Source organism: Panthera tigris, chromosome E1 (assembly GCF_018350195.1).
Source record: "Panthera tigris isolate Pti1 chromosome E1, P.tigris_Pti1_mat1.1, whole genome shotgun sequence".
NCBI classification, from domain to species: Eukaryota; Metazoa; Chordata; class Mammalia; order Carnivora; family Felidae; genus Panthera; species Panthera tigris.
Genome location: NC_056673.1, coordinates 9,227,910 through 9,238,878, shown reverse-complemented (window position 1 = coordinate 9,238,878; position 10,969 = coordinate 9,227,910). Strand labels below are relative to the sequence as shown.

General features: G+C 46.9%; 1 pseudogene; it reads right to left on the bottom strand.

Annotated features, from left to right (window-relative positions):
• Positions 1-9,286: 9,286 nt before the first annotated feature.
• LOC107179512 lies at positions 9,287-10,369 on the bottom strand (annotated as a pseudogene).
• Between the last annotated feature and the right edge of the window lie 600 nt (positions 10,370-10,969).

Here is a 10,969-nt window from a genome sequence, read left to right as displayed (position 1 = left end):
GGAAGGGGAACAGTGGGCACGACTCTTCACTGCTCCACTGTGTCTGGGGGCTCAGCGGAGATGATTTGACGGCAGGAAGGGTCCATTTCCAAGATGGCCTCTTCACTTACATGTATTATGGATGGGCTGAGATGCCTTAAGGATGAGCTCAGTTTGGATTTGAACACAGTGGCCTTTTCCATGTGAAGGACTCAGGCTCGTTGGATTTCTGACATGGCGTCTCTGGGCTTCAAGAGCACATGTTCTAGTGAATAAGAAATCTTCATGGCTGATGATGACATAGCTTTGGAAGTCACATAGCGTCATTTTTGTTATACATTTGATCAAAGCAGTCTTAAGTCTGTGCAGAATCAAGTAGAGGCAAATGTAGATTCCATCTTTTGACGGGAGGAGTGTCATAAAGTCTTATATTACTACAATAGGCACATTTGAACAAAAAAGAAACTGGGGAGTGTGATGGTCTTTGATGTGTCCACTTGGCTAGGCTACAGTCTCCGGCTATTCAGCGAAACACGAATTTAGGTGTTGCTGTAACGGTATTCTGTAGATGTGGTTAAAGTCCACAAACTCAGTTGAATTAAGGAGGGGACATTATCCAAGATAAATTGGGTGGGCCTGATTCAATCAGTTGAAAGGCCCTTTTTATTTTATTTTATTTTTTAATTTTTTTTAACGTTTATTTATTTTTGAAACAGAGAGAGACAGAGCATGAACGGGGGAGGGGCAGAGAGAGAGGGAGACACAGAACCGGAAGCAGGCTCCAGGCTCTGAGCCATCAGCCCAGAGCCCGACGCGGGGCTTGAACTCACGGACCGCGAGATCGTGACCTGAGCTGAAGTCGGACGCTTAACCGACTGAGCCACCCAGGCGCCCTGAAAGGCCCTTTTTAAAAGCAGAATTTAGGTTTCTCTGATGAAGAAGAAACTGTGGACAAAGCTACTAGCTTGCCCTTCCTACAGATTGCCGTATGGATTTTTTAAAATGTTTATTTCATTTATTTTGAGAGAAAGAGAGAACGAAAGAGAACAAGTGGGGGAGGGGCAGAGACAGAGTGAGAGAGACTCCCAAGCAGTCTCCATGCTCAGCGCAGGGCCCGACATGGGAATCTGTCTCACAACCTCAAGATCATGACCTGAGCCGGTAATAAGTCAGATGCTCAACCGACTGAGCCATCCTGGCGCCCCTGCCCTATGGATTTTGGTCTTGCCTAGTTGGCCCCCACAATTAAGCCAATCCCTTGTAAAAAAAAAAATCTCTTAGCATATATGTTCTTGTTCTGGGGCTGAACCCTGACTGATACAGGTAATCCAGTAACTGACAAGATGGAATTTTAAACAATCACAAGGGAATACATAAGCATGTTATCCACTTATAGAAAGAAAAATTGACAAAGATGATATATCCACCATTCATGTATGTCCCTAACGATAAGGCCTCAAGAGATACCAGCAGTAACTGTTAACTGTGGGGCGCAAAACATAAATTAACAACTGAAGCTGGAAACTTTAACACACCCTCTAGAGCCACCGTGCTGGGCTGCCAGGATCCCCTTTCAGGGCTGGGGCACCTGTTCCCTTGGTTGCTAGTGTGTTGGCTGCCAACAGCTCATGACAAAACACCTCTCTGGGAATTGTCCTGGCTGAACAGAGCTGCCCGTCCCAGGTTTCTCCCCTCCAGAGCAGTCCACACCCAGTGGCGTCACTGCAGGGTTCGAAGACCTGGTCCCTTGCTTCGACGTGCAGTTTCTCTAAAGGGCCATCCTGGCTTGAGCTCCCCGTAGGATCAGATGAGGCCCCGGTTGCAATCATACAGCATTTCAACTTTTTCCTGGGCCCAGTCCTCCTTACATCACTCCGTTACAGGTTATTTTTCTAGAGAACACTACCTAACAGTACCCCTGTAGAGCCCCGAGACTCAGGATGGGACATTTGGATTGATACAGGCAAACACCTGCAAACACCCATCCCTCTGAATTCTCTGGGCCCGCAAAAGTGGCCCACTCCCTCCAGGCTGGCTTGAAGATGATGCACATAGAGGCTTCTCCTTTGCAATAAAGCCTGTGCCCCTCTGAGGATCTGTCCTTTCCTCCCCTCCTGACCACTAGATCCATTAATAGGGTCAGGTGACCACAAAACCCAACAGGAGAAATTCTGGTCCTGATAAGGTAGGAAAAGGAATGTCCTCTGAAGCTGGTGGGTCTGGATCCTGAAGGGGCTGGATCAAGGAGGGCAGAACATATAGCGAGTGCTGGAGAACTTATTGAAAAGGAGCATAGGGGCGTCTGGGTGGCTCAGTTGGGTGGGCGTCTGACTTCGATTCAGGTCACGATCTCATGGTTGTGAGTTCGAGCCCCGCACTCGGCTCTCTGCTATCAGTGTAGAGCCTGCTTCAGATCCTCTGTTTCCCTCTCTCTCTGCTCCTCTCGTGCCCGCTCTCTCTCAAAAAGAAATAAATATCTTTAAAAAAAGAGAAAAGGAACACATAGATATATGGTCAATTAATTTTCTTAAAATTTTTTTAACGTTTGTTTATTTTTGAGAGGGAGAGAGACAGAGCACACGTAGAGAAGGGGCAGGAGGAGAGGGAGACACAGAGTCTGAAGCAGGCTCCAGCTGATAGCACAGAGCTCAATGTGGGGCTCAAACCCACAAACCGTGAGATCACGACCTGAGCCAAAGTCAGACCTTAATCGACTGAGCCACCCAGGCGCCCTTCAATTAATTTTCGACAAAGCAGCCAAGAATGTACAATGGGGAAAGAACCATCTCTTTAATGGTGTTGGGAAAACTGGACAGCCACATGCAAAAGAATAAAAGTAGGCCACTATCTTATACCATACACAAAAACCAACTCTAAATGGATTAAAGACTTGAACTTAAAACCCATAACCATAAAGTTCCCAGGAGAAAATATAGACAGTAAGCTCTTTGACATCAGTCTTGGCAATGATTTTTTTTTTTTTTTGGGGTTTGATACCAAAATAAAGGCAACAAATGCAAAAATTAACAAGTGGGACTACATCAAACTAGGAAGCTTCTGCACAGCAAAGGAAACCATCAGCAAATTGAAAAGTGAGTGAACGGGAGAAAACACTTGCAAACCATAGATAAGGGGTTGATATCCAAAATATACAAGGAACTGATACAACTCGATAGCAAAGAAACACACAATCCAATTAAAAAAAAATGGGCAGAGGATCTGAATAGACAGCTCCCCAAAGAAGACATACAGATGGCCAACAGGTACATGGAAAGATGCTCAACATCACTAATTATCAGGGAAGTGCAAATAAAAGCCACAATGAGATATCACCTCACACCCGTTAGAATGACTATTATCAAAAACACAAGAAATAAATGTTGGCAAAGATGTGGAGAAAAGAGAACCCTGTGCACTGTTGGTGGTAATATGAACTCGTGTGGTCACTATGGAAACACAACGGAGGTTCCTCAAAAAATTAAAAACAGAACTACCACGTGACCCAGCAATTCCACTTCTGGGTATTTACCCAAAGGAAACAAAAGCACTAACTCAAGAAGATATTTACACACCCATGTTCATTGCAGCATTAATTACAAAGGCCAAGACATGGAAGCAACCCAAGGGTCCATCAGTAGATGAATGGATGGAGAAGTTGTGGTGTGTGTGTGTGTGTGTGTGTGTGTGTGTGTATACATATATATATATATGTATATATACATATATATATATACATATATATATATATTCTATAAATACAAAACAATGGAATATTATTAAACCATTAAAAAGAATTTAAAAAAAACACAAAAGAGGGAAATCTTGCCATTTGAGACAAGATGAATGGACCTAAAGGGCATTATGCTAAGTGAAACAGACAGTGAAAGACAAGTACTATAGGATTTCACTTATATTTGGAATCTAAAAAAAACAAAAACAAAAATCTGAACTCGGAGATACAGAGAACAGATTGGCAAGGGGTGGATTGGGGGTGGGGGTGGGGATGGGCAAAATGGGTGAAGGTTAGCCAAAGGCACAGACTTCCAGTTGTAACATAAATAAGTCCTGGGGATGTCACGTATTGCATGGAACCTGTACTTAACAATACTGTGTTGTAGACTTGTAAGTTGCTAAGAGACTAGATCTTAAAAGTTCTCATCACAAGAAAAAGGTTGTACTTATGTCATGATGGATGTTGACTAGATTTATTGTGGGGATCATTTCACAAAATTTACGAATATAGAATCGTTATGTCCTACACCTGAAACTAACATAATGCTGTATGTCAATTATATCTCAATAAAAAAAAAATAAATAGAATGCCGCTTTCTTATTAAAAAGAAAACGGAAAGGAGCACACTCCTGTGATACAGGATTTAAATACTCTGGCATGAGGCACCTGGGTGGCTCAGTCGGTTGTGTCAGACTTGGGCTCAGGCCATGATCTCATGGTTCATGAGTTTGAGCCCTGCAACGTGGGGCTCACTACTTTCACTGCAGAGCCCCCTTCGGATCCTCTCTCCCCTTCCCCTCCTACAGCGCGTGCGCTTTCTCTCTCAAAAATAAAACATTTTTTAAAAAAGTGGAAGGGGAGAGTGCTTTATCTTCAGAGAGTTGTGGGGACAACAGGGTGTGGCGTCTCTACAGGCATGAGCCATACGGGCAGACAACAGGGGCTAGTGTTTCATTATATACAATCAAATGCAATAAAAGATGAATGATCAAGAGGCTGAGGTTAATCCAATGTTACAATCTTTTGCCCCATCTCCAGATCCTAGTCAGTGTTCAGACCCAGAACCCAAAGCGGGTTCCGAAGCGTGCTCCGCCGACACAGAGCTCGAACCCACCAACTGAACGGAGGGTTAGCCAAAGACAGATGCTTAATCTACTAAGCCACCCAGGTGCCTCCCCCCGCCGCCCCTCCCCCCCCGAAAGAATTTCAACCTTATATCCAAAGAAAAAGTTGCAGAATGAAAACAAAAATAGGAACCTAGGAAAGCATGAATAAGACACCGTTTGGGCAAACACTTTATGGAGAAAATTACTCAACGATTTTGAGAAACATTAAAGATTATCTAAATAACAGAGAGCAAAAAAAAATAAATAATAATAATAATGGAGAGAAAGCCTATATTGTAAAAATTTTAGTGAGCCCTTTAATTCATCAGAACAACATCAATTATACCCCAAACCTTCTCACCCTCACCCAAAGGCTGTAAACATAAAGTTTTAGGGTAGTGTTACCGGAGTCCGGTTCTTGCACCCAACAACTGAAACGAGGCCGCCCCCGAATCAAAGGCACTGGCCAGGGCACGCTCTGCTTCAGTAGAGAAAATTCCCGCTACACGTCCCATATGCTAATAAGGGTGGGGGGGGGGCGGAGAGAGGAAAATGCCTTGTCTTGATTGGCTGGAAGGGTCTTGTCCTGATTGGTCAGAAGGGCCTCACCCCGATTGGTTGATATTGGCAGGCCACTCAGGCAGCTCATTGGTGGTTTTTGGAGCCGAGCCTCCGTTTTAAATCCGGGTTGTGTAGGGGCCCGCATCCCGCTTCTCTCTAAGAGGTAGGCTGTTTAGCAGTGATACCCAACGTCAAACGCCCCAGATGTGTGATGTTTACCGCTTGGGGCTGGTTCCCTTGGTCCCTAACCGTCTCGTAGGACGGGACAATGTTTCCCCTACTGTTAGTCTTTAGGGATTATGTGCCCCTACTTCAGCAGAGACTTCATATGATGAGATTAGATGGAGGTCTGGTAGAAATGGATGCAGCCTTAACTCAACTCCCAGGAGCACTAGGGCCCAGGGCCGCCTCCCAGGGGGGAAGTGAGAGATCAGGGAGGTGAGGACCCATGGGTGCAAACTGTTTCCCTTCCTCTCCTGAGATGTGAGGTCTGTGCAGTCATGAGACTGAATCAATGCATTTTCTTTCATGTTGTAGGCTGAGAGCGGTGATCCCACTTATAGACGAGGAAAGGGAGGCTCAGAGAGATAGTGTGACTCAACCAACCTCCAGGGCTTAGGTGCAGACCCCGGCCTTGAACCTTGCAGTGCTACCTCCAAGCCTAGCCCTGTTCTTTTTTTTTTTTTTTTTTTTTTTTTTTTTTCTGGTTACCCGTATCTACAAACACGGTGGCTTTGGAAAATCTTCTCACGTGGTCATCGTGCCTTCGGTGGGAACGGGAGGTAAATTAATTGCACTCATTAAAAGAAGGGTCAGAGGAGACGCTAGAATGCTTAGATAGCAAATTTTTAAAAACCCAGGAAAAATTCCCAGCTGTAATGATGGAGAATGGAAATATACCAACTCCAGAAGTCAGTGTACCTGTGAGGCTTCCGTCCCAGCTCCAGTCCCGCCCCTCTCCCATGGACCGCTGAGCTTGGCCTCCCGCCCTCCACTGCAGGAGAGACCCGTTTTTCATAGCTTCGATTTCTCCGTCCCTGTCAATGGAAGCAGAAGCAAAACTAGGTTTTAATACCTTGGGTTATCAGCATCAACCTGGGTGCAGCGGGTAGATTTCGACTCGGCTGGCTCGGGTGGCAGGATTAGTACCCTGTCAAATCCTCACCAATTTTTTTTTTTTCCTATTCTGACATCAACCCTGCAACAGAGGTGGAAGGATCCCCCGTTTCATACAGGAGGCCCAGAGAGGCGAGGACTTTCCCACAGCCACACAGCAGAAGGGGCAAGGCCAGCATCCAGGCTGGGGACGTCTGGAGCCATCGTCCCTTTCCAGCTGTGTAAGGCCGTGGGAGCAGGTGTGTTCCTCCATAACCAGGATTCAGGGGCTGACAGATTCAGCCCGAGACAGGAAAAGGAGAAGAATTAAGATACCTTTTGAGCTCTTACACCCATCCGTGCAGTGATCCCAGCAGTCACGGCATTGAAATTTGTTTTTCTACAAAAGGCTGTTTTATAGGGACTTAAGTTCTAAAGTCAGCTCAAATAGCGACGCTTCCTTTGCAGAAAATCCCTCGAAGTGCCCACAGCGGCGGAGAAGGACCTGTTTGCTGGGGGCTCAGCAAGTCTTCCCACTACCCAGGCTCAGTCTGGGGCACCCAGGGGTCCGAACTGCCTGCACCTTGTAAAATTCTTTCTCGTTTTTTCTTCTCGTTTTTTGTTTGCGAGTGATTATTTGACTTATCTTTCGTATAAGTACATCTTATGTCCACAGGTTCATGAAAGTGCCTGCAATGAATGATCAGAAAATCTGGTGAGAATTTTTAAAAACCAGCTTCACTGAGGCATAATTGCCAGGCAGTGAACTTCATGTGCTTAAAATACACAATTTCGGTATTGACGTAGGGACATACCTGTGAAGCCATCAGCACAGGCACCCTCAAATATTTCCTAGGGACACTTTTGTAGTCTTTCTGTCCCCGTGGCCTCCCCCCCTTCCCCAAGCCACCTCTCATTTGTTTTCAGTCACTCTTTTTTAAAATAAAAAAAAAATTGTTTTAAGGTTTATTTATTTTTGAAAGAGAGAAAGTGACAGAGTATGAGTGGGAAAGGGGCCAGAGAGAGAGAGAGAGAGAGAGAGAGAGAGACGCAGAATCCTTAGCAGTCTTCAGGCGCTGAGCTGTCAGCCCAACACGGGGCTCGAACTCGTGAACCTTGAGATCATGACCTGAGCCGAAGTTGGACGCTCAAGTGACTGAGCCACCCAGGTGCCCCTCTTTTTTTAAGAAAAAATTTTAATGTTTATCATTGAGAGAGAGACAGAGCACGAGGGGGGAAGGGCAGAGAGAGAGAGGGAGACAGAATCTGAAGCAGACTCTAGGCTCTGAGCGGTCAGCACAGAGCCCGAGGCGGGGCTCGAACTCACCAACCCTGAGATTCTGACCTGAGCCGAAGTCGGAGATTAACCGACTGAGCCCCCCCCAGGGGCCCCTCAATCATCCTGTTTTGACTAAGACAGTGAAGCTGTGGCTTAAACAAAAGTATTCAGCACTATTTGCTCGCAGGCCTTTCAGAGATTGTTCTTAAAGTTTCTGGAACTTTCCTGTCTGGAAAGTACAGGAATTACTGAGCTGCAAGAGGAAGCTTCTCTAGGACAACCAATGAGACGTTAAGCAGTCGTCGTAAAAGGAGTCCATGCACCTTCAGCAGGGTAACTCGGACGGTACAACAATCCCCTGCCCCTCCAGCTCAGGAGGGACATGCTTCCAAGCACTGACGTATGAAGAGTCAGACTGTTATTTGCTGTTAGAATTAGCTAATAGCAGTAAATCTCTGGCACGGATGTTACTGGCCCTTAACATCCTGTGATTTTAGGAAATTCTGTACACAGTTTGGATTTAATTCAATATATTCAGAAATTAAACCTGTCAAATGAGGTTTACTATTCTACCAGGATGTCTGCTGGTTTAGTATCCTTAAAAATATGTATATAATGGATGCAGGTAAATCAGAGTCTAAAAATATACTTAGAATATTGCATATTCAAACCCAAACCTAGATCCACAAAACGCCTATAGTTAAAAGCAGCTGAGGGGCGCCTGGGTGGCTCAGTCGGTTGAGCATGGGACTTTGGCTCAGGTCATGAGCTCACAGTTCGTGAGTTCGAGCCCCATGTCAGGCTCTGTGCTGACAACTCAGAGCCTGGAGCCTGCTTCCAATTCTGTGTCTCCCTCTCTTTCTGCCCCTCCCCAACTCATGCTCTGTCTCTCTCTCTCTATCTCAAAAATAAACATTAAAAAAAAAAGCAGCTGATGGAACGAAATCCAAAGTTATGACAAGGGAGACTCACTGTCACTAAGCTGTGTTGCTTAGACAACTTACAAAAGCATGTGCCCTTAATGCCATTTGAGGACGGGTAAGGAGACACCCTCTCCTCATTTACCATAAGATTCCTATTGAGGATGGGCCAGAAATGAACATTTCTAAATATTCCAGAAAAGTCCACAGAATTGTTAAAAAGGAACATCTGTCTTTCTGTAGCTGTGAGTAGTAGGGCACATCAGAATTTTTTTTCTTTAAATTTTTTAAAAAAATATTTATTTTGAGAGAGAGAGAGACAGAGTATGAGGGGGGAGGGGCAGAGAGAGAGGGAGACACAGAATCTGAAGCAGGTTCCAGGCTCTGAGCTGTCAGCACAGAGCCCGAGTGGGGTTCGAACCCACGAACCACGAGATCTGACCTAAGCTGAAGTCAGATGCTTAACCAACTGAGCCACCCAGGCGCGCCTCATCAGGGTTTTCTAATAGCACACAAAGGCAAGTCCATACCCTGGCTCAGATGTTAGAAGAATGGAGGCGGACTGTCAGGGCCATCCTTAGCCAGAGCATCGGCGGGCTTTTTATTATATGCTCATCACCAGTCTGGGAATCGTCACAGAAGCCAGAGCTCCCACCCAGGGTCTTCTAAAGTTCCTCCTCTGGTGGATGTACTGTAAGAGACCGTCGACAACTAAGTTTCCGTTATTGTGGCAGATCCCTGCCCACATGTCCCACGGCTCACCCTCGGGGAGGGGGGGGGGGCAGGCCCAAAGACCGGGGTGAGACCTCGAGAGAATACAAAGAACACATCGCGTGAGGAGGGGTGAGAGCACACCCCCACCCTGGAGAAGCTGTTGGAGAAGGTGACCCCGGCGAGTCTCAGCAAAGATACCTCCATTTGACAGAGTCACTTGATGGTAAGTCCGCCGGCTGGATTCTGCCCGAACCTACAGAGCGGCTCCTGAGCAGCAATATCTCCACAATCAGGAGACAAAAGCTTGACCCTGCGGTTCTGTCTCCCCCAGGGGCCACAGAAGTGCCTGCACGATGCTGGCCTGCTCAAATATGGAATAGTGATGTGGTCTCCGTTTGTCACTAAAGCCAAAGCTCGAGAAATCAAGGGTGATCACTCGATGAAACCTTAGGGTCGGACCTTCCAAATCTTGTACCAATCATAGCTGGATGCTGGAAAGCCACGTAAAAGCACAGCGATCTCAGGACTTCCACCACACCCACAGAGTCTTGGTAGAAGATGCGCAGTCCCTTGCAGGTAAAAGTTTGCCTGACGGTCTCCTGGAGTGAAGGGCAGGCGAAAGCTTGGGGGGTGGGGGGTGGGATATGCGGATAGGCCGCACGCAGGGGCACAGCCAGTAGCCCCACCTGAACCCACCACTCCCTCATCCTGATTCAGGTAAGGCTCCATGTTTGGGGGAAACGGTTGCGCATGCTTGCCTTCCACTTTACACGACGAAAAGGGATTGTAAGAGAATACGGTGAATAACGCACACCCACAAATGGAGTCCTCTGGAGGAAATGGAAAGTTCAGGTCCAGTGATTCAGCAGACGGCCAGCAGGGGGCACACGCCAACACTGTAAAACTCCGTGCGCTGAGCCCCGACGGCCACAAGAGGGCGCGCGAACTCGCCCTTTCTGATCCGCGGAGCGCGCCTGCGCGTTCGGCCAGGGCTTTGGGCGCTCTGACCCCTGGACGGGAGGAAAGTGCTGGGTGTCCACCCCACGCCCGCGGCTGAGCGCGGGGCTCTGTCCCTCGTCCCACACGCCTCGGTGGACGGCTGCTGTTATAAAGCAAGCCTTGATAAACTATGACGCGAGGAAGTATACGATAGGACACACGAAGACACTCCAGAAAAATAAAAGCTTCTGCATTCGCTGTTTTGGAAAAACGTCCCTGGGAGTGTTTGCAAAATGCAGAGGGGGGAGCAGGGCGGACGGCGGTGGCGGGAGTGGGCGAAGTGTCGTGCCTTCCCGTCCCATGTAAGCCCCAAACCCGAGGGGAGCCCAGCGCTCTCAGAGCACGGAACGACGCAGCGCTTGGAAACGGATTGAAAAATTGCAAAGGCAGAGGATTTAAAAGTCACGTGATTTTAAATTCATCTTATAGCAAAAGAAAATTGATAATAAATGGACCCTCCTGGCTTTAATGGAAACAAACTCATCAATTACTACTTTAAAAGTATACTTCTTAACCTGACCTCGTGTTCACTTGCCACGATTGACATGTTTGAAGATTGCTCATGACCCAGTGACAATCTCAG